The sequence below is a fragment of the Simochromis diagramma genome, unplaced genomic scaffold (genome assembly GCF_900408965.1).
Source record: "Simochromis diagramma unplaced genomic scaffold, fSimDia1.1 OVJJ01000293.1, whole genome shotgun sequence".
Classification (NCBI taxonomy): domain Eukaryota; kingdom Metazoa; phylum Chordata; class Actinopteri; order Cichliformes; family Cichlidae; genus Simochromis; species Simochromis diagramma.
Genome location: NW_024386801.1, coordinates 6,060,859 through 6,088,462, shown reverse-complemented (window position 1 = coordinate 6,088,462; position 27,604 = coordinate 6,060,859). Strand labels below are relative to the sequence as shown.

Sequence of the window (27,604 nt, the reverse complement as noted above, 5' to 3'; positions counted from 1 at the left end):
CAACGATAACCATGCTCTTGTTCACATTCCTCACATGATGTGCTTTCTGAAGAACTGGACTCCACGAAGTCAAGAGTGTTGTTTGGTCTTAAGGGTCATAGTGTGAGGTTCAGCTTTCATCACCAGTGATAATCCTCAACATGAGGGTCAGTTCAGTTTAACACAGACTTAGATTTTTCATGTCTGGAGAAGTTTTGGAGAACTTATTTTTTCCCCAATACCTTTGCACCATAATCCATAATCACTGACTACATTAACTTCTGTGTGGATGACACTCTGCCCCTTTTGAAGGTACAGTGTTTCTCCAACAACAAGCCCTGGATCAACCCTGAAATGAACGCTCTCCCCCAGCCCCATCATCTCTGCTGCAAACACCCTATCTTCAACCAGTGCCAGCTTTTCTTCCCATGACTTCTTAGCCTTCAGCCATCATCCACCACCTCTGCTTCAAAAGACTCCACCCCACGCCCCCCTTCCTCCAACACCATCCTGTCCCTTTCAACACTTCAGGTGAGGAACGAGCTGCGAGAGATCAAGATGCAAAAGGCTGAAGGTCCAAGTGGAATCAGCTCCAGGCTCCTGAGGTGCCGCGCTGACCAACTGTTTGGCATCATGTTCAACATGAGCCTGAAGCTGGGGAAAGTACCACAGCTGTGAAAGACATCCTATATGGTACCAGTACCAAAGACCACGCATCCGGAGGACCTCAGCAGCCACAGGCTGGTAGCACTGACCTCACGTCTGATTAAGACCCTCAAGAGACTGGTCCTCAAACATATTTGCCTCCTCCTTCAGTCTTCATTGGATCTGGTGTAGTTTGCTTACCAGCCTAGAATCGGGGTGGATGATGCCACCATCTACGTCCTGCACCGAACTCTGACCCAGCTGGAGAAGCCTGGAAGCACTGTAAGGATCTCCAGTGCTTTGAACACCATCCAGCCTGGACTTCTGAGGTAGAAGCTGGAGCTGTCCCAGTGGTTAGTGGACTACCTCACTGATAGCTCTGGTATAGCTGGCCTCATAACAGGTGAGGATGACTCAGAATACAGACTGTGTGGACTGGTGCCAGCGGGACCATCTTCTGATCAATGTGGGAAACCAAGGAGCTGGTGTAGGATTTCCGCAGGTGCAGACCCACCACACCGACACCAGTGAACATCCAGGGAACTGACATTAAGAGAGCAGACTCTTATAAGTACACGGATGTTCACCTGAAGAATAAATGGAGTCACAACACTGACGCTCTTTACAGGAAGGGTCAGAGCAGACTGCTGAGGAGATCTTTTGGAGGGGGGCGCTTCTGAAGACCTTTTTCACTCTGTGGTGATGTCAGCCATCTTCTATGATGTTGTCTGTTGGAACAGTAGCTTATCTACAGCTGAGAGAAAGCGTTTAGAGAAGCTCATCATGAAGGCCAGCGCTGCTTTCGGATGCCCTCTCGACCCAGTGCAGGTGGAAGGAAACAGAAGAACTTTGGCAAAAATAACACCACTGTTATTTGTACAGTTTTTCCATTTTCTGTTTTTAATAATCTTTTACATTTTTAATAACTTAATAACTGCACATTATTTTTTTTATTATGCTGTAAATTGTTTTTTTTTAATCTCCATGCTCCATCTGCCTGTCACTTTGCTGCGGGAACACTTGAATTTCCCCAGTTACTGACAATACGGGATATTTCTATTCTATATTTCTATTCTAATCCCACGGAGGAAGGACAGAGCAGACATGAGCACTGAAGTCACCGTTCACCTTTCACTACCAAATTATAATGAAAGTCCTCTCAGTCCTGCCAGCACTGAGCCAGAGAAGTCAGAAAGTCATGATGACATCACTCAACATAAAAATTAATGGAATATTGGAATATTCTCCACTGTATTACGTACCTGCTGAGCTGATAATAAACCAACCTTTAAACCATTGTCATGCCCCTTAGACACAGAACTACATGTAATCCTTAGACTGGGTATGTCAATAAGTCATCTGTATCAGGTTGATGGATTCTGATTATTAATTGTCAGTGAGGATAAATTGAAAAAAAGTGCACTTATCACAAATAATATGTGTGTGCCACCTCTGGAGTAGTAAATCAGTATTAAGTCCTGGGGTTATATATTTTTTTCTTTACACATTCTCCAGTGAAGGCTGCCTGCATGTGTTTTCATCAGAGGATTCTTGTGGACGATTCTTACAACAAATACTTTTTGTTATCCTCTTGCAGTTGCAAATGTTGATCTTTTATGTTTCCTTATGTCAGCAGTGATGCATGAGTGTGGCGGTAATCTCTTTGGGAGTCTAGAGTTACATTAACAGGCAGTACGAAAAGCAGGAGGTGGTGTCAGGGGTTACGGTGACCTGACAAACACATGAACCACCCAGTGAGGAAGTCAACAAGAGATGCTTTCCACAGCAGCGCCGCGCACCCTAGCAACAGCAGTTGCTGGCAAACATGTGTCTGACAAATGTGCCATCTGAACCAATGACAGGGCCTCAATCATCACAATATGGGGCTGCCTCACAAGTATCTCACACAAACACAGCGAAGGGAGTGGGGGAGTGGAAGGGAAGAAGAGAAATAAGATGGAGAGAATGCAGGAGGCAAGGCAGATATTGATAGTGTGTGTTGGAGTGCTTTACAAGTCAAACTTGCAGAACTGTGCAGTTCTATTGTGTTCTATTGTTGTCCTTGGGGCTAAAGTGCTAGCAAACTGCCTCAACATGGGCGTCTTATGTCATTTTTTGCCACTAAAATCTCACTTTATCCAAACTATCCTTTCTGAAGCCAAACTGGAAGTTCACTCACGCTGAACTGTTTTTTCCTCTTCTGGCTCTCTTTAGAAGAATTTTTATATAATTTGATGCCCTCTGCTGATTCATCTTTATTTGCTGCTTGATCGGCATTGTGTAACACCACCAATGTTTTCAATCAGTTCTTTTCATTCTCCACACTATTATTTAATAAATCTGTTTGCCCCAGCCTTCTGTCTGTACTCCTTCTCGTGCTCTTTTTTTGTATTTTCTCTCTCTTTCTCTCCCCCTCGCCAGCTCTGGAAAGTACATTCGCACAGTTCAACAGTGACACAAGGACCGTCTCCTCATGGCAGACCATGCTTGTGTTTTTTCAATTAAGCTAGGCTCCTGTACACCATTCATTTGGGAAACCATAATTCTCATGGCCTAGCAAAAACTAATGGAAAGTCACTTAGCTTTTTTTTTTTTTTTTCTGGGAGAGGTATCGGAAAGACCCGTTCCCTGGAAGCTCGTCAGATGAGATGGAGAATAAAAACAGTAGGAATACTGTCTATGAAAATACAGGAGGTGTTGATAGGAGGTGAAGGCCTCGCAGAGGGGTTTCAGGGTGCAAGAACTCATGGGGTGAATGGGATCAGGAAGGAGGTGTGTGAAAGAATACAGATGGATGGATTTCCAAGGGAATGCGGATGAAAGTAAGAGAGTTGCAGGCCGGATCTGAAATGCCCAGCGGGGAGGAGGACAGATCCACTGAAATCACTTCAAAGCCTGGTGTCACTGGGCTGCAGATGAGTGCCTGCTGTCCTTTTTATTTACAGAGATGGGCCCCACTAGCCTTTTGCATTCAACAGCAATAAACAGTGCAAATAAATAAATATCCACATGTGGCCAAACACTCAGGTGCAGTAACACCACACTATTTAGCAGCTCATTTAAAATGACTTTATGGCTCTATATTACATTAACACTAGCCCAGAAGGGCAGTAAAAAGAGTGATATTAAGTTCATCTGACAAACAAAGCAATTTTTAAAAAACCAAAACATTCTTACAGAATAGTCACTTTCACCTTACTTTTCCAAAGTTTTTTTTTTCTAATAATGCCTGCCACTTCATCCTGTTTCCTTCATGTGTGCCTCAGCCACAGTCTTTGCATGGCTACAGCCCATTTGTCATCATTAACCTTTCACTGCTGACGCTGGCTGCATTCATTTGTGCAAAGTCACAAACACACACATGCTGCATATTCAGAGGTGCATTCTCACATGAGCCAAAACACAGCTACCTACAACTGGTCATACTGTATGGGCAAACACGTGCACACACGTACACATGCATGATGAAAGTGGGAGTGACTTAACCTGGACAGGCCCCCTTACACCCCCACCTCCCAGCCCCCACCACAACAATCAACAGAGACTGACGGACAGTAAAGCAGAGCACATAGCGAGGCACGGTCAGGAGCAGCACATAAAGAAGGAAGTCTTACCTCAAGAGTAGCGCTGTGGAGCCGATGCAAGGAAAAGCTTCATGTTTGTAGCGGTCTCTTTCAGTCTTGGTATCTTTGTATCTCTCAGCTGTGGCAGACGGGAACTGAGACAGGCACAGGCAGCGCAGAGCGGAGCAGCGCTCAGCACACTTTAGAGGCAGAGAAGGCTGTGGAGCTGCGCAGACCCCGGGCCCGTTCGCTCCCACTCTGCCTTCTGAGGATGAAAAGAGAAGACTTCATTACCAGCTGAGACCACGCCTCTACCCCTCCAGCCTCTCTCCTCCCAAGCCCATTCTCTCCCTCCCCTCTGCCTTCACTACCTCCCTGCTTCCCTTCCACACTCCCAGCCAGTAGCACAGGCCCTGTCTCAGCCAAGAGAGGGGGAGCAGGCTGCCAAAGAAAACCTCCAGTCCCACCGCCTGCTAGTGCCGTGCAGTGCACGGACAGAGAAAAAGAGCAATGAGGAAGAAGATGGAGAAACAGAGATGTCATACAGCAAATCATTTGAATACACAGAGAGTTATTTGCTTAGTTTGGACCTTATGAATGAAATATATTGTCGCAAAATCGGTTCAACTTCTGCCAGTGAAACCTCAAAATGCAATAGGGAGAGATAAAGTGTGAGAGTTTGCCAGTGACTGCGTTAAATGTCTAGGAAATTAAAATGAAGAAAGAAAAGAAGGAAGACCAAAAGTAAATTTAGACCAAGTATTGGGTGTAGGACAGAAGGGCTTCGCTTTAGAAATAGTGGAAAGAGACAGGGGAAGGACATAGACAGGCAGGCAGACGGAAAGAAAAACACAGACACAGAGAGAGACATAAAATAGGTGATCAGTTTGACAGTTTCAGGGAGTGAAGGAAAAAGACCAAACACATACTTAACCAGGGGGTGTTGGAAGTTTTAATTAAGACTTACTATAAGATCACATCAAACGACTGCTGCTCAGGAAGGACTATGACTGTGTGTGTGTGTTAAGTTCTGGGGGTGGGCACAATGACTGTCTGTGTGTTTATAACTCTTTGCAAACTGCTTCCATATTCATCACCAAGAATAAGGATGACGTTTTTTGTCCACCTTCAGAATGTCTTTTCCCCTTTTCTCATCCTCTTTGCCTTTTTTTCTCATGCCAAAGTGAACTCTCTCCCCATGAGACAGGGAAAATCAGACCTAAAAGCACTAGCTGTTTACTGTCCGTAATTATGAGGGGCTGGGTACAGTCAGCCCAGGCAAGCTCTGCACCCTGCCCCCAGTGCCACCACACACAAACCTTGCTCTGCCAAGTCTGCCAGTTTAAACTGGGCAGTGGCAGAAAAAGGGGGCTGTAAAGTGAAAGAAAAGTACACTAAAACAAATTAAGGTTAAAATTAAGGTTCAAGTCAACTGGTAATAGAGACTTCAGAAACAAAAAAACACATTATACTTTAAATCGCTTCTAGTTAGGTTTCTGTGGAAGTTCAGCTGCTGCATGCCAACTTCAAGATCATAGCATAAAAGTTAAACCTTGATGTTAAAAATTATTTTAAAAAAAGACATCATCACAGGACATCTCTACATCCACCACTACTGGCAAATCTGTTGGCCTCAGTTTGATTTACCTTTGCAGAAAAAGAAGGCATTAAGTTTAAATAAGAGGACAGCGCTCTAAGATACAGTGCTAGCTCCTTGAACAGGAACAGGAAGAGGGATAAGCAAAAGAGCAGCTGGGACAAATATGAATACCGCAACAACAACAACAAAAAAGACAGCCAGAGATCTTGGAGCAGAGCAGAAGGACCAAAATGTCAGCATAATGTAAGAGTAAAGGAGAACCTTTTGGCAGCACATGATGAGGTAAGCAGGCATTATACAGATCTCTGGCAATCTCCCATGCTAACATTAACACCTACACAGACCCTCTCAGTGGCATAATGGTGTCAAATTTACACAGGTCCACAAAACAGTACTTAAAGTTATGGGCTGCCTTCATTGTAGGCTGTGAAAACTCAGACACGAGACTGGGGATTGAGACAGCTGAAAATGGTTTGGTAGAGCAATGACAGAGAAAGAAGAGACAAAGTCATTTCTGTGTACTTCATTGCTAAGAAACACTAATCCTCCAAAACCAGTGACATGGACAGCCTTTCTGTGGTGTTTTATGTCTTTAATCGGAGGCTTTGGTGATAAAGAAAAGACTAATCCAACATCTGAAAGCTGCTGTTTGTTTACTGTCTGCAATATAATCAGGTATGGTCATTACCCTAAAGATGGTAAATTGATAAAAATAGCACAAAGTGGTCATGCGATAAGGAAAATTAGATGTGTCACAACAGGCTGCCATCAGACTTTGCAGCCAAAAGAAAACAAAAAAAGCAAAAACCCATACAATAAAATGAAAGATATAGAGAAATAGAAATAGAAAGAAAGAGGGAGAAAGTTTAAAAAAAAAGAGAGATATGATTGATCTAAAATTGGTATTTAGGAACGTGAATACACTCAACATCCTACCTAGCCACTAGGGGCTCTACAGAGCTGTGGTGTAAATACAGTACAGTGCAGTGCGGCAAAGTTTAGCAGTAACAACAACTCTCACATTCTTCCCTCTTTTTTGTTTCAGAGCGGACAAACCTCTGTGCCCTTTGTTTTCATGACTGGTACAGCAAATTGTAAATCCCATCTCACCGATTTAAATCACTTATTAATCTAGTACAGGTCAGACATGGCCTACAACTCATTAGACTAAAAATAAACAACATAATTTCTGTTGCTTTTTACCCAATTTAAGAAGAGAGGATTGTGTAAATTAAATGAATGATAATGTTCACCTGACAGTTTATTAGGTATACTTTGCTGGACTCTCTTTTGCTTTTGGAACTGTCTCATTTCTTCAGAGATTTTGGTCTATATTGACATGATAGCATCACGTAGCTGCTGCACATTTGTCAGCTGCACATCCATGATGTGAATCTTGCGTTCCACTACATCCCAAAGGTGCTCTCTTGGATTGAGTGAGTGTGGAAACTCTGTGAGTACAGTGAACTCACTGAGATGATTTGAGCTTTGTGACATGGTGCATTATCCTGCTGGAAGCAGCCATCAGAAGATGGAAACAGTAAGGACACGGTCGCCAACAATGTTAAGTTAGACTCTGGAGTTAAAATGATTCTCAATTGGTACTAAGGAGCCCAAAAAGTGCAAAGAAAATATCCACCACACTATTGAAACGGTCAAATTGCAATGCTACCAGCAAAATGTTAAAATCAAGACTCGTCAGATCAGACAATGATAAGCCTGATCTGAAGGCTTTCAATTGACTATTGTTACATCAGTTTCCTGTTCCCAGCTGACAGGAGTGGCACTTGGTGTTGTCTTCTGCTGCTGTAGTCCTTCTATAGCATGTATTAAGAGACTTGTAATTGTATTAAGAGCTGCTTTCTGCATAAAATGATTCTAACAAGTAATTATTTGAGTTGTTGTTCCATCCTGTTGGCTCATAGAAGTCTTGGCATCATGGGCGTAACTTTGTGCTGAACATTGGGGGGTCAAGATCTCTGTCTAAGTAAATAAATAAATAAATATGGGTAAATTCCCAGATGATTAAACATGCAACTATTTTGCTGGTAATAACTGAAATGAGTAAAGAAAATCAACAGCCTATTTATGCAAGATAATTCATAATTTTATTGGGGGGGAGGGGGGTTATATTGGCTGGGTCTGATTATTGGGGGGGTCATAACCCCCCTGGAAATTACGCCCCTGCTTGGCATTGTCCACTGACATCAGCGAGGCATTTTTGGAGGTGTCTGTGCAGGAAAATCCCAGTAGATCAGCAATTCCTGAAATGTTCAGATCAGCCAATCTGGTACCAACAGCCATGCCAAATTGAACGTCACTTCAATGAGAACCGCTTTGTAAGATGAATGTATATAAAAGACTGGAGCCTGCTCAAACCTAGCCCTGTAGTCTGTGCATATCAGACCACCAGCTGCCCACACGGGGAATTCAATTTAAACTCTCCGCTAGTACACAAATCCTCTTCCTGCCAACCGTCTGGGGTCTCTAAATGGTCCTTCTTTCTGTGTGTCACTAAAAAAAAACCCCAGAGAAAACAATGCTGATGCTTATTAGAGTTTTTTAACAGTGACCACAAAAAATTCTAGCTTTCCTGACTGGAGCAACACCTGGGTCAAAAAACTAATAAAACTTTTGACCGTTTAGCAGTAATTCTGCATGCACAGATTTATTGACTGACTGTAATAAAGTTACTAAAAATAGTTCCCTAAAACTAAACATAGATTGGGGGAAAATGTGTAAATTCACCTCCCCTAAATATACAGTGTAGCTTTTCTTTTCAGCCTTTTAGAGGATAGAGTGGTTTAACCATGGCAAGATTAATGTTGAATGAGATCTTGCTCCCTGGCTGTGTGTCACTGTTTTGGTGTACTCAATTAACATGTGGTAACTTGACATCGAAGTACCTTAACAGCTAAAGAAGAGATGAACCCTTGAGTGCTTTGTATACTGTAAAAGCTAAGACAGCGTCACTGGACTCCAGCATCTCAGTGAAGTAATAGCAAGAACACTGCTTTGGTTCCAAGTTTTCAAATTATTTCTGCAACCCGATTTTGCCACAGTTGCAGTAAGGTTTTAAAGTAACTGGGTTATTCCAGGTCATGTTGGTGACACACCCAGAGGCCCAATGAAAGGCCTCCCCATCACCACCACCAACAACGCTCCTGTAACTGTCAATTAAGGGCACTGAGTGTAGGCGCTGACTACATGTGGTGAGTATATTCCATGAGTCACTGCCTGTCAGACACCTGAAATGTCCTATAAAATCAATTACATTAAAACTTAACAACCAGGAAAGAAAATATTTTACAAACCCAAGACTAGTTCAATGAGTCCTTTGTAAGTTTATGTCCTGAGGCAAGAATGGGCCCCAGAAATATTAGACTGTGGGTTTCAAGTTAGACACGGTGATGATGTCTGACCAAAAGGTCTAACACATCCATTCCCATCCTCTCTCTGATTCAACTACTGGACTCTGAAGCAGCCGTACTGGGGATTCCTGGGAATTTCACACCTACAATGCCGATGAACAGTGACCGGTAGAGTCCATCACACCATGGTGTGCCATTTCTGACCGAGAGAGCCCAGCAGACAAGAGCAGATGCTCTCCCCCAGGGCAAACATGGGGCACCCCAGCCAGTGTAGACTTAGCAGTTTGGCGATGTGTACTCGCCCCATCATGTCGATCAGGAGTGATGATGTTCCCAGGAAGACAACGTCATGAGGTGCACCGCAGGTAAAAGAGGGAAAGCTGAAGAAAGTGTGTTCTTGAAAGAGCAAAGGTAGACATAATCACTATATATGAACTTAATTCTAAGTCAAATACGTCCTTGAAAGAAGCAGCACAGAATAATTTCAAATCTACTTCAAAACTTAGTTACCAGAAGATTCTGAAAGTTATAATCATATTTATTTTTAACTAAAACAATTTCAATTTATGTACCACATGGAAAATACTCCGCTTCTTCTTCCGCTTAATACTCAGCGGAAGAAGATGGATGGATGGAAAATACTCTGTGTACAGTACTGTGCAAAAGCCTTGTGTCACCCTTCATTTCTTGATATTTTGTTTCCAAAAAGCCAGACTTTCTGGTAATTGTTTTAAAGTGCTCTTGAGAAATAGTTAATAGTTCCCATGTCTTTCGCTTAATCTATGAAAAATGCCAAAGAAAACATAGTTTTACAGGCATAAAATAGTATTTCACACCAACAAGGTAATTCCCAAAGAGCTGTTAGCAGAAAACTTGGCATATCTTGGCATGCTGTGCAATGTGACCTTAAAAATGAGGAAACTGGCCAAGCAGAAGACAAAGAAGAAGTGGTAGGCTTAAAACTATCAACAGAAGATGAATGTATCTGAAAGTCATGTCCTTAAGAAACAGGAAAAAATCCAACAAAGGATCAGGCCCTTCAACAGATCTAACAACTATTCATTGAAGCCTCGTCAGAAATGGTCTCAGTGGAAGAGTGACTGTAAAGAAGCCATTCTTCAGGAAGGGAAACAGAGACAAAAGGCTGAGTGGCTGTATGCCAAATTACACAAAAAATGAAAATCAATGGCAACAGATTTTACAAGGATAATGAATCCAAATTTTACATTTGTAGTTTATATCACTGTCAATATGCACAGAGGAGTTCAGGAGAGAGGTACAACATGAAATGTATGTATTTATGTATCTGTCTGTAAAACAGAGTGGAGGCTTTGTCATGGTTCATTTCAGCCAGTAGTATTGGAGGTTTTGTAAAAAAGTGAATTTATGAATGCAAAAATATCTGTTTTTCTTGATTGATCTACCATTTAGTACCATCTGGAAAACATCTGACTGGTGATAGCTTTATTTTCTATCACAACAATGATCCCAAACACACTACCAGTTCAGTAAAAACAAACCTGGATAGAAAAACACATAATTGAACACTCTCAATCATGGATTGGCCTCCTCAGAGCCCAGACTTCAACATTATTGAAGCAGTATGGGATCATCTTGACAGAGAACTGAAAAAAGGCTGCCGACATCAAAAGAAGAAGCAATAAAACTTGCCCGAGAGTCTTCAGGCTGTGTGGAAGAATAAAGGTGGTCCTACCAAATACTGACTTTCAAGTATGTTAGAATTGTGCAAACTCTGTTTTGCCTTATATACTGTATTTTCATGTATTTTTTGCAGATGTTTCAATAAAAGCAAAATATTCAGATTTGAAATGTGACTGAAGTCTCTGCACAGCACTGTAAGAAATGGTAAGGATTACACAACCTATACAATACACTGATTTACTTTTCTGTTTTATATGGGTAATTCAAATCCAGACGATTGCTAATAATAAGAACGACTCCGTTAAAGCACCATTTCCCCCCAAATTAAAAATCTGTGTATCCGTACACCCCAGCTTGGAATGGAATAGTGTTTATTCAGGCTCTTATAGCCTTGACTGCTGTGGCAATTTAAACCGATATGGTGGTATGCTGTGACAATTTCAGCACTTCTCACACAGCCCATGGTATGTTTACGATAAGACCAGTAAAACAGTGGGCTGACCCGCCTTGATTGCATTTCATAAATCTATAAGCATAACTGTGGGACTGTGACCGCACGTGAACTACAGTCCAGTTCCGCACAAAAACATAACTGCTTTTTTTTTTTTAATTTGAAAAGGTCTTTTATTAATTGTAATTAAAGCAGTTTTTGTTTTTTTAAATTTCAGAACAAAACCCAAACAATTTTATGATCATGTTCACAAAGACATAAACTATACTTGGACTTTCTAGAAAGAATTTATTGAACTTAATTGAAGGGCAACTGATTTAAAATGATTAAGTGATTATGTTTTAGGATAAAATGAATATAAGTGTGACCTTTTTGAGTTGCAGTGTCTTTATTTATTTATTTTTTGACTTAGGAGTTGGGATTGAAATAGGTCGGGTGGATAGAGAGTCCATTGAATTGCACCAGAGCCACAGCATAGCAAACACAGAGATGACTGACCCTCACAAATGGGCCTTTCAATCCTTCTCCTCACTTTTGTCCCATCAATACCTTACTCTTCAGGGAGACCAAAGCCACCAACTCCAACTTTCTGCCCCTTCCAAACACAGAGTGAATGGTGTCTACTGTACCTCACACCACTCCCCTCTCTGTGGGGTAGAACACATTTTGACAGGCCTGTATTTATGGCATAGTGTAGTCGTGTTGGAATGAATCATGAAAAAAACCAAATGCATCTTGCTGGATGCTCATTTATATCAAGTGTCGGTCAGCTGTGGCGGTCTGCGTGTGTGGCCTATGTAAAGAGAATGGGGCTTGTGTGAGTGTATGTGTGAGGGAATATTAAGATAAGCCTAATGAGGACCAAGCTCTGTTTATCTGTTTGTATCTGTCAATGTGCATTATAAAGGTTGTCTCAAATGATTTTTTAATTGCCACTATAAGATGTCATAATCAGTACTCTGGTCATAAAGAAAAGCTGCAAGTCTGAGTTAAAACAATACTTAAATACTGATGGTTGTTTTAATAGTTCATCCTTTTTTTATACTGGCCATTAAGAGAGAAACAAAACTCTGTTTTGTTTGACTGAAGCGTTCAGTTAATCCAGAAAGTTTTTTTTCACTTTGTGGAATAACTTAATTAGTGGCTATTTGGACATGTGACTGTTGCTGCCAATACAGACTTAAAAAAATTACTTTTACATTTACCTAGGAACACTAGCATGGAGGAAGCTTTCAATGCAAGAAAAGTGCTTACAGTTTAGAAGGCTAGAGTTTCTTCTTTTCAGTTAAAATTCCAATAACCACAACATAACCTTAAATGACAACGGGATTTACAACAATTTCCAGATAACACTGACAGATGCATAAATAATCATTTTTACAAAACTACATTATCAGTAAAAACACATTCCAGAATGATGAGCCACTGACAGACTCATCATAATATATACTTAATAACGATCTGTCTTTGAAACACTTTGCAAGAGAAAACACTCACATAAACATACTCAAAACACTTGCATATATGACATATATCACCATAGGAATCTTTCTGGGTGCACTGTCTCAGTGGGTGTGTGGTAACAATGGGAGCTGGGGTGAGCAAAGGCAAAGTTCTCTGGTCCTTCTCCACATAAACCTTTAATATGAGGCCTCCTCAGCACCAGTCGGCCATCTAAAGGCACTGTACCCTGTAATTGACCTTAAAAATACTTTCAGTGGAGGTCGGCAGCCATGTCATTGGCCTTCGGCCCAAGCGGTGGCTGCATCTCCCCAGCCCAGAGGAGCCTGGGAAGGCCTTACAGGGTATATTTAGTGGCCCTGTCCTTTTGAGCAGAGCAGGAGATGCAGATAATGCCAGTCTGAGTATAAAACCGCTCTGCCGCCCACGAGTGGGCCTGTCACCGGAACATTTCTCTCTCCCACGGAGTTGTGTTTCCTGAGGTCAGAGGTCACCTGTAGGCAAACCAGGTAAATATACAAACATAGGAGCTACTGATTGGAACCAATAACTTGGATGAAGAAGGGGTGTGCAAAAGTCTTTGTTCTCTGTGTGGCAGGAGCAAATTTGATGAGAAAAAATAAAAATAAAGCTCTCAGATCAGCTGACAAACAGCAGCAATGGTAAATTTGAGCTATGATATATTTTGACACATCAAACTGCAATGACATGGCGTTGATTTTTTCACTAAGATGAGTGGAGGGACCTCTCAACAAAGAGACGAATAAATTTATCAACTTCATCTGAGGACAGAACTTGTCAGATGGGTTTCATAGTCCTACTGTCCATGTTCTGGTCAGCTCACATCAAATGCGGTGCTTCAGACAGTCACAACCTAGCTTCTATACCACTCCTCCATTCATCTGTTCTATTAACTGATATGTATCATAATTGTGAAAGTCTTGTACTAAAAGGCATGAATCGATGTTTTGATCTGGTCCCTCTGAATGAACCACGTCCATAAATGGTTACTGCGTCTATGAACTGTGAAAGCTGGCTTTTTTCGCTGGAGCCTCTTCCTGTACCCCTAACATGTATTTGGATTTTGAAAACAGTTTTACCACACTAAGCAATAATTCTCATGCGTCATGCAAGCCCTGCTTTCTGTCTGAAATCACATTTCAACTTTAGTATTTTGAAGATTGTGTCAAAAACCTGTCCAAACATTCCGTCCTCAACAGATCTACAACAACACTCCTATTTCCATATCACATCTGGAGATCATAGAAAACATAATGAATAATGAGAATCTTTACAGCTTTCAAACACTTGTAATTTGATTCTGTTTAACTCTGGCTATGCATGTAGTGTAAAACATGTTTTATGTGGGAAAATATTATCATCACCGTTGGAATCAGAGCTAATGACTCTTGATGAAGACGTTAATAATAACAAATGTAATTTGCTATATTCATATTTTTTTTTAATACGAAACATAGACCTAGACCTAATAACCGACGTAATAATAACTTCAGTAATAATTAATATAAGTATTACAGTTCTATTATCCATTTCAATGATATTATTCACTTTTATAATTGATCCGCTGCATCAGTTGTTCATTAAGCCGCCCCATCATGCTCATTGTGTTTGTGCAGCTGTAACCAAAACGCTAGAAGCACCTTTTTTGCATGTCACACACAGACAGCAACATTCCTGCTGGTTTCTATCAGAAACTGCTGTCTGGGGCATCTGCAAGGTAATTTATGATTTCTTTCATGAAAAATTATCGTTGGAGATAAATCACAGCATACTTCTGTCTTGTAAAAAAATTTTTAACAGTGAAAACTGGAGTCGGTGTAGGAGCAAAAACAGGTCGATTTTCCTCCTTTGCTGCCCCGTCTGTTGGACAGGTACACATGAAAGGAAAGTCTCTCTTGAGTATTCTTACACAGGTGAGAACAGTGGAGTGATGCAACAATATCTGTCATTTGAGGGCATCATTTCAGCCCCTTTTCACAATTCTAAACCATTCCACTAAAAACAGAGTGCTCTCTTACCACAGTGCAATTGTAGGAACAAGTGCTGCTTGACTGCCACTGGTCTTTGATGTGTCATACAGGTATCACTTGACCGTCACCCTTCCAAGGGTCCTCTCTAGCTCCAATTTATGTTCGGTTATGGGTAAGAGCAGGCTAATGGCCTAGTACTCACTCCTAGTGTGTCAAAACACAGCTTTATATCCCTCATAATGGCAGTGAGAGAGGCTGCTGGTCATTCCAACCTGGCATTGTTCCTTACCAGTAGAAACCACAAGCCTTGGTAAGCTTGAACAACACCATACTTTCATTGTGTCTTTAATAGTTTTAGAATAATAGGTCATGTCTCAGGACCTTCATGTCCTTACTTATAGGAATTTTGGTTTCTTAAGAATACACATTCACAAAGCCACAAAGATAGCAGGAAACAGGACAAAGAAAGAGAGAGAAAGAGTCTAAAAACTTCTGGATTCTCCTCCAGAGATGCTGCCCCTGAGTATAAAATCCAAGCCCAACAATAACAAAGAAACACTTTTGATCCGCTGTATAAAAGGACAGCAACAGAGCTTGACAGACCAGGGGTTCATGTGCTCACTGTGGTCATGGTGACAGATCTGTCGACCACTCCTTGCCCATCTGGGCTGCCGGTGGAAATCTGCCTACTCTGTGAGGACAGCGAGTTCAGACCGGTAATTTAGTTCAGATGAGGTAAAGCAATATTTCCAGATTAATACGAGCCATATTCCTTTAGAACTGTCCTTTCTTTCTTCTTCTCCTTCCTGCATTTTTTTTTTACATCTTACATGTCCAAAAGCGTCTGGCTGAAGATGAAAGGAAGAAGTAGAAGAGCAAAAAAAAAGACAGAGTGAAGGAAGATGAACAAGTTTTATGCGTTTTGTGAGACAGACACACGGGATAGCCAGTTCTACCATGACATTTGTATGTCTTTCATTAACTTTCTTTTGATCATTTCTTGAAATGCCTAATGAACAGCTTATTTGATATGGCAGAGAGAAAAGTTTGCTTTGTGTTGTTCCTTTCATTCTCCCGTGGTTAGTTTAATTTTAGATTTACACACTTTTGCATTTACACACTCTATTTATCTTTTTTTATGTCACCAAGTGATGTTAAATAACAAAGAAATCCCTCAGTAGCAATCCGATGCTACTAGGCAGGGACTCTGGAGCAGATTAAACTGGTTGGACAGTACATGTTTAACGATGCTCCATACAACTTCAAACAGCGTTTTAAACATAATACACCTAATGACTCTTGGTTTAAAAAGAACCTAATGTTATCAGCGTCACACTGCTTTGGAAGCACACTGCTCCAGATGCCATTAGTCTGGCTTGGCAACAGAGTCAGTAGTTGAGATTCAGGAAGTCACAGCTGTCACTGTCCTGCATCAACTGACTGAGCATGTGATGGGCTACATCAGCCCATCCTGATGCCAAAGAAAACCATTTATCTCTCCACAATTTATAAAGAATTCTATTTATAACTTTTGTGCAACATCTAGAAAAGATGATTAAAGTAAGCAGCAAAGAGCTAAAACATGGATTAATTGGCCACCGGGCAGCTGACTGACTTTGCTGCTGGAGCATAGCCAGCTGAATGGTGAGCAGCTTTGCATGGCTATGCTTTCATCAGCTGGCTATTTTGTTAATGTAGTTGGAATACTGGAAATTAATCAACAGTCTCCCCAAGTTACTGGAACAATACATCAGACCAACAGTCCCTGAGCAGCGTTCCCCATAGTTTTCAATTATTTTCTGAATGACATTGCATAAGGCAAGCTGCCACTTTGGCTGTGGCTTCTGTAGCCTAATAGAAGACGCATGCTGATGAAGGACAGATGAAGGACATACAGCAATGATGCTCTGTAGGACTGTGATTATGTTATGGTTTCCTTATCCTAAAGAAACTGTAGCGTGTCACTGTGTTACTGCCTAGTAAGCAAGACCTCTTGACAAGATGCCACCTTCTTACCGATTCTGCTGATCACAGCTCAGCGAATGATATAAGAAGAGTCAAACTTCTGCTTCTGCTGCTGTTTTTTAAATGTTTTTTCTGGAGCGTTCTCCCCCATCCATCTGTCACACTGCATGAGTGTGATGTCAGGACTGGGCCCTCATATTGGCTGGGCTCAGCTCGCCCGCAGCTCTTGAACAGTACAATTGAACAGTGGGTTTGAAAGGGAACGTGAAATTAGTGGTGACTCATCTCTGGCCACTATGTTATTATATCATTTCTTCACCAGTGATGATTTCAATCGATCTAAAGTTCCATGAAATCAGACCAAAAAAGCCAAAAGAATGTGTCTCTATGCGAAAGATGGAAATTATTTGTTTTTAAGAGCAGGTTTCTTTCGCTTCATATAGTTAATTTAATATAGTACAAAACCTTAAATACACACACGTGTATGAGATTTTTTATAGAATAAAATTCCACTTAAAATTAGAAACCATTTTTTCCATAAACTTCATTTGAGTGACATGTGATTGTACTACTTAAATGTCATTTGAGACAAGACAAGAGATCTTTATAGTTATAGACACACTATGGGCACATTATTTGGCCCCTATTATCTTAAAGTAAAATTGATGAGGTAGAAGACATGAGAGTGGAATAACAGAGAAGAGTTTTTTACTCCTTTTACTTTTTACTCTAGCCTTAGCTGCAAATTTGTTCCCGTGTTCAGACTTTCTGTGTACAGCTTATATGTTGTCCTAGTGTTTAGCAGGTTTTCTCTGGGAAATCCCAAAACAAAAACCCATCGGTTTTCCTTGCTGGTTAAAAAGTGATTTAGAAAAAAAACAACTACCAATTATCAAAAAATAGAAACTAGTAGACAGATGTGAAGTGTTTTTACCTACTATTTCCATTTTTTACCCTAGCTATTTCACCTCTAACTAAGACATCAGCCTCCAACCTCTTTCAAATTTCATACACCAACACATGTAGACTGCTATATGGCTGATGCAGAGATCTAACTGTGTCACTGAAGATGAAACTGCCACTGTAGTAGAGGACACACTGTCATAAACGAGGATGGTGGGAAGAATCAACTTTGTGAGTTCCAGCTCATTTGAAATACAAAGTAACGCCCAACTCATCCACACATTGCCCTGCTTGGGCTTGCCATTAACCCCGGTGACCTGTAACTGTGTGTTTGTGTGAGAGTGCCCTGTGTATTTGCACATCTACTATTCCTAGTGTAGTGGAGGGCCAAGGGACCACACGAGAAGAACAGAAGAACGTTTCCTTTATAAACAACTTTTAAATCAACCATTTCTTAGCCACAGTATTTTTCCTACGAATTTCTAGCCAATAGTTAGGAGCTGTAATTTATGGGTCCACTACAGCAGTAGCATATTCAAAAAGAATGTGCAACTGCTCTACTAAGTCTTACTTAATTCTCTACAAAGCTGGCAACTCGTTGAGCAGGTTTACAGCATCCCATCAATATTTTAGTTCCCAACTGGAGATAGGGTTTCCAGTATGTTTCTAAACCTTGTTCCAGACCAATTTAGTGTCTTAGTCCACCCATGGTGTTTCGGCTTAACTTTTATTACAATATAATGAATATACATCCTCGATCTATATGACGCCTGAGTTGCACACTTCTCTTGATGCAGCTAGCGAGCGCAAGTTTAGCCTGGCAGAATGTAGCTTTGCATTGCTGAGTGTGGTTGAGATTTATGTTACTGCTGTGGGGCGTGCATGTGGCTAACAGATGGTGGCATCCTGCTCCTTTTTCCTCCCTCAGCACATCACCGCTTAGTCGGTCCCCCAGCCCATCCCTATCTGCTTTTTCTCTTTTGGTCTGATACAAAGTTTTGAGCAGTACATCAAGAAAGCTTGTGCAGTTGTGTTTTTAGAAATATCATTTCCATTTTAGTATCTTAGAAATGAAATTTCCAATGCTAAAATGCTAAGCTATTCTATCTTATCCTCTATTAAGACAAAGAACTGGTCTCTTCAAATACCTCTACTAAATATCCATTAATCAGCTCCAGACTTCAGAACTTATTTTAGCCTCCTCTTACCATCAGCCAGTATATTTTAAAAATAACATTAGCTTTTGAATTCAATACATACAATACGTCTATCAGTCCTTTTAATTCGGATTTCCTGTGTCAAACTCTTATTTCCATCAGTGACCCCTTGTGTCCTATGGATGGACCATCGTCATCTTGTGACAGATAATTCCCATCAAGTTAGAAATATTTTAATAGAGAGACAATGGGGCCCATATCACTGTGGCTCAGGAGGTGAAATAGATCATCTACTGATCTGAACATCAGTTCAATCCCTGAGCAAGGCCTGCCCGTTTCACTGTCCTTGGACAGTTAAACGTTAAATGTGCATGAGTATTACAGGTAAATGCGTTTATGATTTGAGTGCTTTGAGTGCTCATTAAAACTAGAAAAGCAAAAGCACTGCATCAGTACCAGTCCATTTAACAAATCATGCCAAAGTGCATTGTTAAAGGTAAAGTTCGAAGGATTTTACCTTTAACTTGTGCTAATTTGTCCATAAATTCATGTGACCCTTTTTCTTTCTTCTTTTTGGGAGGCAGTATTTCTTTTTCTTTTTTCTTTTTCTTTTTGTATTTTTAAGTTATTTTGTGGCCACTGTGGACCTTGTTGCTCTAAAGCTGCCTTAAGCTGTGGGAGATACTAACTCTCATTAGAATACCAGACAAAATCACATGCAACTGTGGTGTAATTCCTAAATTTACAGCATGTATTCAGCAACCGCCGACCATGTTTGACATTCACTTTAGGAGACAAATTGATACCAAGCAGTGACAGCACACATAAAAAAATCCCACTCAGCCTGTGATGACACTGCCTATTTTGCTCCCTTATCTAACCCATCACATCAGCTCTTTAGCTGTCACACCGAATGCCAAACACAGAAATCAGGCACACATGCATATCTTACAGTAAAAGAGACAGAACACTGTACAGGTGTAAGCAATGCATTTTTGGCCCAGTGCAATCTTAAATGAAGAAATCACCAAAACTTTGAGAACCCCAAACGGAGGTTTTAACCACTGAGGAGTTGCAGAAGGGTTTCCAGGCAGCTAGATCTGTGGAAGGGGAGCTACATAACACTGCTGTCTTTGTGAGTGTGTTCAAATAGTATTTTGATAGTATAATAAAAGAAATAGTAGTAATAGTATAAAAAGAAATAGTACTTCTCCTACAAAACGCCACGTCCAGATGAACAGAATCAACTTTTGGAGATTCAAACTGTATTCTGTCAATCAGATCACCTTTACATACCCACATATCCATGGCAGTGCTACCATGAAGCACAGCACATGCCCCATGTACAGACTGGGAAGTAAATATCAAGTGACGTACAGTATACTGTGGATCTTCACATGTAGCACAATCAGTCATAAAGGCATGTAGTAAACAGAGCCACTTAAGCAGCCTTAAAGTGCTAAACCGTGGAGGCTATCCAGAAAATATTTACACGGACTTTTAAAAGTGTAGCCAAAATGAGTCTTCCTTCCCACACACATTGAGGCAGTATGAGTTGGGTGACCCATATCCATGCGCAGACACAGATAAACACACAAAAGTAATCAGACAAGCGCACAGCCCCCGTCTACAGATTCAAGTATTCCACTCGGTTAATCTACATCCCACTCTCAGAGTCTGAGAATGTACAGCTGTGTGGTTTTCTTGACACATTCGATTCCCTGCCATTGGGAATCACCTCAAGGTGTTCTGAGTCATCTGTTGGTGTTTGTGTCTTCATCCATTCTATGACACCACAGAGCTGCAACCACAAGGAGTTAAAGACTTTTACTATTGAGACACACAGATGCAGCCACAAACGTGCAACCACAAATCCACACACCCACACAGTTACACATGTACTCATATAAACATGGAAGGAAATGCGAGTCATATTAATCCTCGAGGACACCAATGTCATTCCACTCTGTGCCCTTTTTCGGTCCCAGTCTTCTGCATCATTTTTTGAAATGGAGCATAAGAGGAGAACAAAGTGTTCTTGTGGATCATCGTGTGTCTTTGATAACTCCAAAGAGAAAGTGACGTCCAGGATTTAACATTTGTTGATTTTTCCTCTCATGCTGTGTTTCTGCTTGGTAATCATACTCCAAGTGTGACCACAGTACTAAGAAGAAACCTTACACATGTAGAAGCATTTTTAAAAATGTAAATAAAAAGTGCTCAGTAAGGGAGATTTTTTTCATGTGAATTTTGAGCCTGTCAAATGTGGTGAAGAATTTTTCCCACACGGGGTCATACTCTGACGTATGGACATGTGCCTGTCAGTGTGATAACACGTGATGTTGAATCTGTTCTGTGTAAATGTGTGTGTATCTCTCTCTATATATATATATATATATAAATATGTGTGTGTGTGTGTGTGTCCTTTCCTTTCCCTCTGTATTTACACCGTTAGCATCCTTGCCAGCCCTCTTTTTATCATCTCAGCATATTTGCTTACCAGTCAGGTGAGGTGACATATACAATCTGGATCCCATGGTATATCTTACTCCAGTAAACTGGGTGAGGGCTGTACTTTTTCAAACAAACAACACAACAACAAAAAAGCTATACTGCAGGAATTGTAATGATGAGGCATTAGGCAGGAATTTGGTTCATTAAGTTACGTGTCTGGAAACAGCTAAAATCAGGGCAGTTGTCAGGGGATTATTATCTCCACACCCACGCTTTTGGTTCTTTGCTAAAGTTCTGAGAAAGTCCTGGGTTGCAGGGTACAGCTGATATGTCAGTGCCTCAGGCCTAAAGGCTGAGGTGCCTGCATACCTGAAAATGTTTCCATAACAGCACACTTTAGTTAAAGACACATTTTTCTGTATTTGTTCACTTTAGGAGTATTTGTATCATTCATAATCTAAGCATCTGGAAGACAAATACACATATTTGTGATTGAAACTCAAATGGACATGGGCTGAACACATAAACCAACCCTGCAAAGCAAACGGGAGAAGTTTGCTCCCACAACTTTCTGCCAGGCAGGCAGTGTGTATTTTAGGATGCATTTTAACCCAAACCATGATCTTTTCCTAAACCTACCCAGCTACTTTTTTTTTTTTTTTGCCTAAATGTAACCATCTAACCAAAGTGTGCTAAAAACTGAAAATAATATATGAAAAAAGAAAGCTTTCTCTCTTAAATCATTCCATGCAAAGTAACCAGCACATAAAATGACTAAATAAAACTGCATATCATTATAGTTCCAGTGAAATATACTCTAAATGTAAGCAAATACAGATTAAACACCTTCAAACGAAGATTACCGGGGGAGATTTATGACAATGTGATAAAAAGCACATGAGAGAAAATGGAAAGAAAGTCATGCTGGGTAGAAAAAAACAACATTCCTCAGTCACTTTGGTAAACTATAGCTCATTTAAGACTAAATGTTAACTGATAAAAGCTGGGGTTGCCATTAACAGCAAGTAAAAAATGAAGGTAGTAAACAGTTTATATAAATGCTTGTTGAATGGACCAATGGAAACAGCTCCAGGTATTTTGCTCTAGCTGAGCAGATGAGACACTTATCTGGAAGGAAATGCTAAGGCACTGCCTACATGAGACTTTGTGGTGTTTACGGATGATTTGGCACTATGACAGCTATGTCTGTGTGCTTTAAACCCATTTGTTTCTCTTTTCTTGGAGGTTTACTGGTCCACCAGGGCTTGTTGCAGTGCTGCCTGTCAGAGACGAATATACGAACATTCAATGGCAGCATCATGTAATGGAAGCTAAAACGCAGCAATTTATACTGTAAAACAGAAGTATTTTTATAAGCCCGCACTTATATAGGTCTATATACATAATGTTAGTTCAATTCGGAATGATTTAGTCATAAAAAATACAATATTTCTAAGATTTTGGCTGCTCGTATTTCAAAGTAGTGTATGACAATGCATCAGCTTGTCAGCGCCTTGCATGCATCATGTTAAAATACTGTGACAATACAAAACAGTGTTTTACTTGTTTTTTTTTTTGGTTGAGGTTTTATTTAATTCATCTCTAAGGGCATATTGAGATATCCTTGCCTGAATTAATAAATGCAAGGGAGCAAGTGAGGGCTTGCATGTGTTAGCTTTTCCAGCTAGTGAGAATGCACTGTGTGCCTTGCTCTGTGCATACATCTGTACATGTACATACAAATGCAAGAGGCTGGTACATGCCAAATATTTTCTTTAAATTGAGCTGCCTTTTTTTTTTTTTTTTTGCCTTTCAAATGAAAAACAAATCCGATTTAGACTGGCAGTTTGAAAAAAAGACTGCTCCAGAGACTGCTATATGTGATTTAATAACACGCTGCATTATGCGGTCATTGGATTAGCTTTGATACTAAGCCAAATTTACAAGATAAAAGAAAGTAAAAAAGAAGGCAGTGCTATATGCAGAGGTCAAAGAGACCCCAGCAAAGATCTGAAACAAGGACATAAGACTGCCCCAGAAACGTGCCCAGCTTCAGAGGTTGAAAATGGATAATGAAAAACATAACAATGCTAGAGGATAGAGGATGGAAAGGGTATCTTAAGGGGAGGGACAAAAGGGGGAGAAGTAATCTTAGGTAAAAGGTCCGCAGCACTGATATGGTTTCTATTCTTGCAGCATTTTCTGGGTGTTTCAAGAGCTGGCAGCAGGCCTGTCATACAGCTGGACTGTCACTCTTCAGTGCTGTCTCCCACCTCTGACACACCCTTCTCCTTCCATCTGCACCACTCCTTTTGCTAACTGCCTGGGGTTTTATTCCCTTGACTATCAATGACACCTTTATCTTCTTGTTTCACTCAGCCAACATTTTCAGGGCACACTAACTTCATGTCAAACATCACTCGTCCATTCTGTTGTTCTCATCAGATTATGCATGTGCATCCCCGTACACCTGGATTCCTGACCTCACTCCCGCCTACGACCTCATAAATCAATCAATCCTCTTATAAAGCTTTTAAAGGAATACCTGCTTTGTCCCTCTATATCGTGAACATGACTCTGATTGCTGATGGACAAATCTGGTACCTTGTCTACTGATCACTGCATTTGTACCTTATTTTCGAGTCACTGTTAAAGGTATATAAAATCTGTGTGGTATATAAAATCTTATGTATGCTTTAGAGTAAGGTAGCAACAAGAAATAAACAGACTTCAGAAGCATTAGAAAACACACTTGCATGCACAGAACACATAACACATTTTATGAACTCATAATTGCAAAGTTTATAGCCTTGCTGCTGCTCAGTCTGTCTCACAGAACACACACATAGATGCACAATTTCCCTTGGAAGTGGAGCAAAGTAACCTAAGGCAATAATTGACAGCGCTGACAGCAGTGGACAGCAAATATGTAATAAGTACACATATCGCAACAAAATATTGGATCAGCATTTTTGGAGTTATGTTGTTCACCGCTGAAACAAAGCGTTCGCCGACCAGGACCCAAAGTATAACTGTCTCCTTCACTCAGACATCATGATGGCACACCTGGCAAAATACAGCATTACACTTACAGGGGGAATGCCACACCTGGCAGCAGTGAGGATGAGTTTTCCACCTTTCAAATGAGTGTGGTAGTCAGGCTGGCACAGGGAGGTAGACTGGCATGACTGAGCAGGTTCCACTTGCGGAGCAGGGGAGGATAAAGTGGGTGTGGGGATGAAAGGGAGGGGAAGTGGAGGGCTCAGTGCAAGCCAAGGAAACACAGGTTGGTTGGAGGCATGTAAGTTGGGGGCTGGGTATATTCACTGTGGAAGTAGTGAGCGAAAAAAAAAACAACCCCAAACATTCCTGTGACCTCTCTCTCTCTGCTCTACCTTAACCCCACCATTAGGTTCCTCGCCACACCCTGGAAGCTCTTAGCTCTGAGCTGTCACCGGTGGGCTAAAAGCAAATCAAGATAACCACAACACAGAGATGAATCAATCGGAAGGTGAATGAGAGGCAGAAGAAAAAAGAAATACTTAAGTCTAAATGTGGAGCATGTAGAAGCAATGTGTAAACAGTATTACAGCAAACAGGTATAGGCAGGATCACCGCTGTAGCTTCTTCTCTGCTACTTTTTGGTGTTCAAAAAAGATAACGCACACTTACAAAGTCTACACAGACTCTTGTAATATTAGTCTGTTGCAGCTGTTTTCTGCTTCTCATTGCTAACATAACAGCTGATGTCCCGTAAACATACAAAACTTAAAAGAAATGCTTAATTTATTTTATTATGTGGCAGCAAAATGTTCATGCAAACCATATTGTGACCAGATGAGGTCTTGACTCTTTTACTAGCTGTCCACTGCTGAAGCAGAACAAGTTTTTTGTTTGATCTTTCATAAACCAAAGTTCAAACTGAATCAAAACAAAACAAAGGCACTCGCAGCACACGTGCACCCCGCTGCAGCGACTTTCCTCAATTGTCTTTTGACCTGCTTCACCTGGTGATTCACACACACACACCAAACTCTAATCTAAGGGAGGAAAAAGGTGCCACAGCCACTTCAAAGTCTGATGACTAACACAAGAGTGGTTTACATACTCAAATATAAATACGTGTCTTCTCTGAGGCTAAGGTGGATTCAAAGAAAATTCCACCCAGTCCACTGCATGACATGGCTTTCACAGTCCCAGTTCTACCATAATGATACCTGTGTTTACATATAGACACACGAAAACACATGCACACACATGCAGACACACACTGGGAAAGCTCAACATTAGGTAAGACATTCTTTCCTCCGCTCACCTTTCTGGGCTGCACAGTGACTCCAAACTCCAATGTATGAGGTGTGTGTCAGTCTCTCCTCTCCTTGATCTTGCTCTCCCTTTCCCTCACTTACTCCTCAACCTGCAGTCATCGCGTGGCGCTAGTCACGGTGAACTAAGGCAGAGGGAAAAAAGAGGAGGGATGGGAAGGTTAGAGGGACAAATGAGTCCTGCCCAGACTGATGAGAAAGGCTTCCAAAAAAACGCCCTCAAGAGAGAAAAGAACACTTTACTCCACCAAAATGTTTTAAACTTTCTCACCACTGCACTGTTTCCACCGATTTCTTTTTACCGAGCTCCTTTTTGTTCCGTTCCTTTTTCCTAGCAGTTTTTAAAGGTTTTCCTAAAAACTACTTTTCCCTCTTAAAGTCCTGCCAATCAGCAAATCGCTTGCTCTTTCAAAAAAAAAAAAAAAATCCTGCTTCCTTTCTCTTTCTGCTTCTGCCACTCACAAGTTCTTCTTCTCCCTGCTGTTGCCTGTCACTGTTTATCTAAATTTGTCTGAATTCTTTCTCCGTCTGCCTCCTGCTCTCACACTCGTGCACCACACTCACAGCGTGTGCTTTACCTCGCACTTACCCTGGTGTGCAGCTGTGTGATGAAGGAAACACACCTGCTTTTACTGAAGTGTGTGTGTACATATATGTGTGCAGTACAGAGCTTACTCTAAGCCAAAAGATGGAATCCAGTTGGAGTTTGCTTTCCATACTGTTTCAACTGTCATCTGGTTTCAGAACTGTTAAACTGATTCTATAAATCTATGCTTGGCTGAAGGCATTTAATAGGAAATGTTTAAATGTTTATGGTTGGTTGGTGACTGCATGTGACAGTGAATAATATGGCTTCCATACCTGCAAGACACTCGCACAGATGCACTTTACAGCTTTAATGACCCTAACATCATCTTTCCAAAATTTGAGGGATGCATGGTGCTTTTTGAGAGGCAGGCATGCAAGTTTAATAACAGAATTACTGGGACCTACTGGGAGAAAGAAAGGAGATGTAGCTAAAATCAAAATTGACTGACACACTTCAGCAAGAATCCGTTAGTGGGCTGTCTCGAATTCACAAGAACCTTTTTGACCCGGGGCTGTGTGTTTTGTATGTGCTGCAGGGTTTCCTCTAGGTGGAGCCAAGTATGATTGGCTGTAATCCAGAGCACCTGGCTGGTGTCCAACAAGGTTATTATCTACAAATGCAGGCCATTTACCATCTACCGGTTAACCTCTGTCTACACGTGGACCAGCGAGCCTATACGTGCTCCTCACCATGCACTCAGCACCATCTTACTCTGTATTATCGTTCAGTTTTTCATCTAAAACATGTGCCACATATATGCACGAACACTCATACCTCATTTTGCTTCTTTTCATTCATTTTAGCCTATTCTCATGATATTGTTTGTTAATTATTATAACGGTGGCAGTCCGTCTCTTCTCTTTGTTGTGGTCTGTGATGTAACCATAACAATCTTTATTACTGCATGTAACTTAGAAAGGGTCAAAAGGAGGAGCGTATATTCACTCCAGCTCTCCAGTCATCTTGTAACCTGATCAAGAGATAAGCCAGAGCAGTGCTGACAACAGCTTTCACAATATAACCCAGCCGTGCAGCAGATGAGAGATTTTCAACAACCGCATTACGATTCTGAGTCATCATCATGATCCTAAATACCAGCTTGGCTCCAGCTTCAGCTGCTCAATTGGGATACACCACAATGATCATCAGCCACATCCCCACAAACCTCCCCTGACTCCAAAGATAACTGCTTTACGATCCCATGCTTCACTCTTCCCCCCCCACTCCCAGGGAGCACTACTTAAAATCAAAGTAGCGTGTGAGTCAGCTCTCCAATCATGAAAAAAATCCTATTTACAAGCCTTGACCTATGAGTCACTATGTAATCGTTGAGAATCTGGAACAGCTTCCTTCTCTGCTGGTCATCCCTCACTCCCCCAGTTCCTGTTTGTCTGGTTTACAACATTCCCATTTCTCTTTCTCTCACTGGACGATTTCAGCAGAAGGGTCAAATTATGCCAGTGGCCCAAAATGTGTTAAGACCTAACA

At 41.1% G+C, this 27,604-nt stretch overlaps 1 protein-coding gene across 1 annotated transcript in view; it reads right to left on the bottom strand.

Annotated features, from left to right (window-relative positions):
• The window catches only part of LOC120729607 (zinc finger protein 469), a 200,499-nt gene that overhangs the window by 36,386 nt on the left and 136,509 nt on the right, over positions 1-27,604 (bottom strand). The window contains 2 exon segments of the mRNA XM_040025336.1: positions 4,239-4,452; positions 25,518-25,652. The gene's annotated coding sequence lies outside the window, so the exon portion shown is untranslated.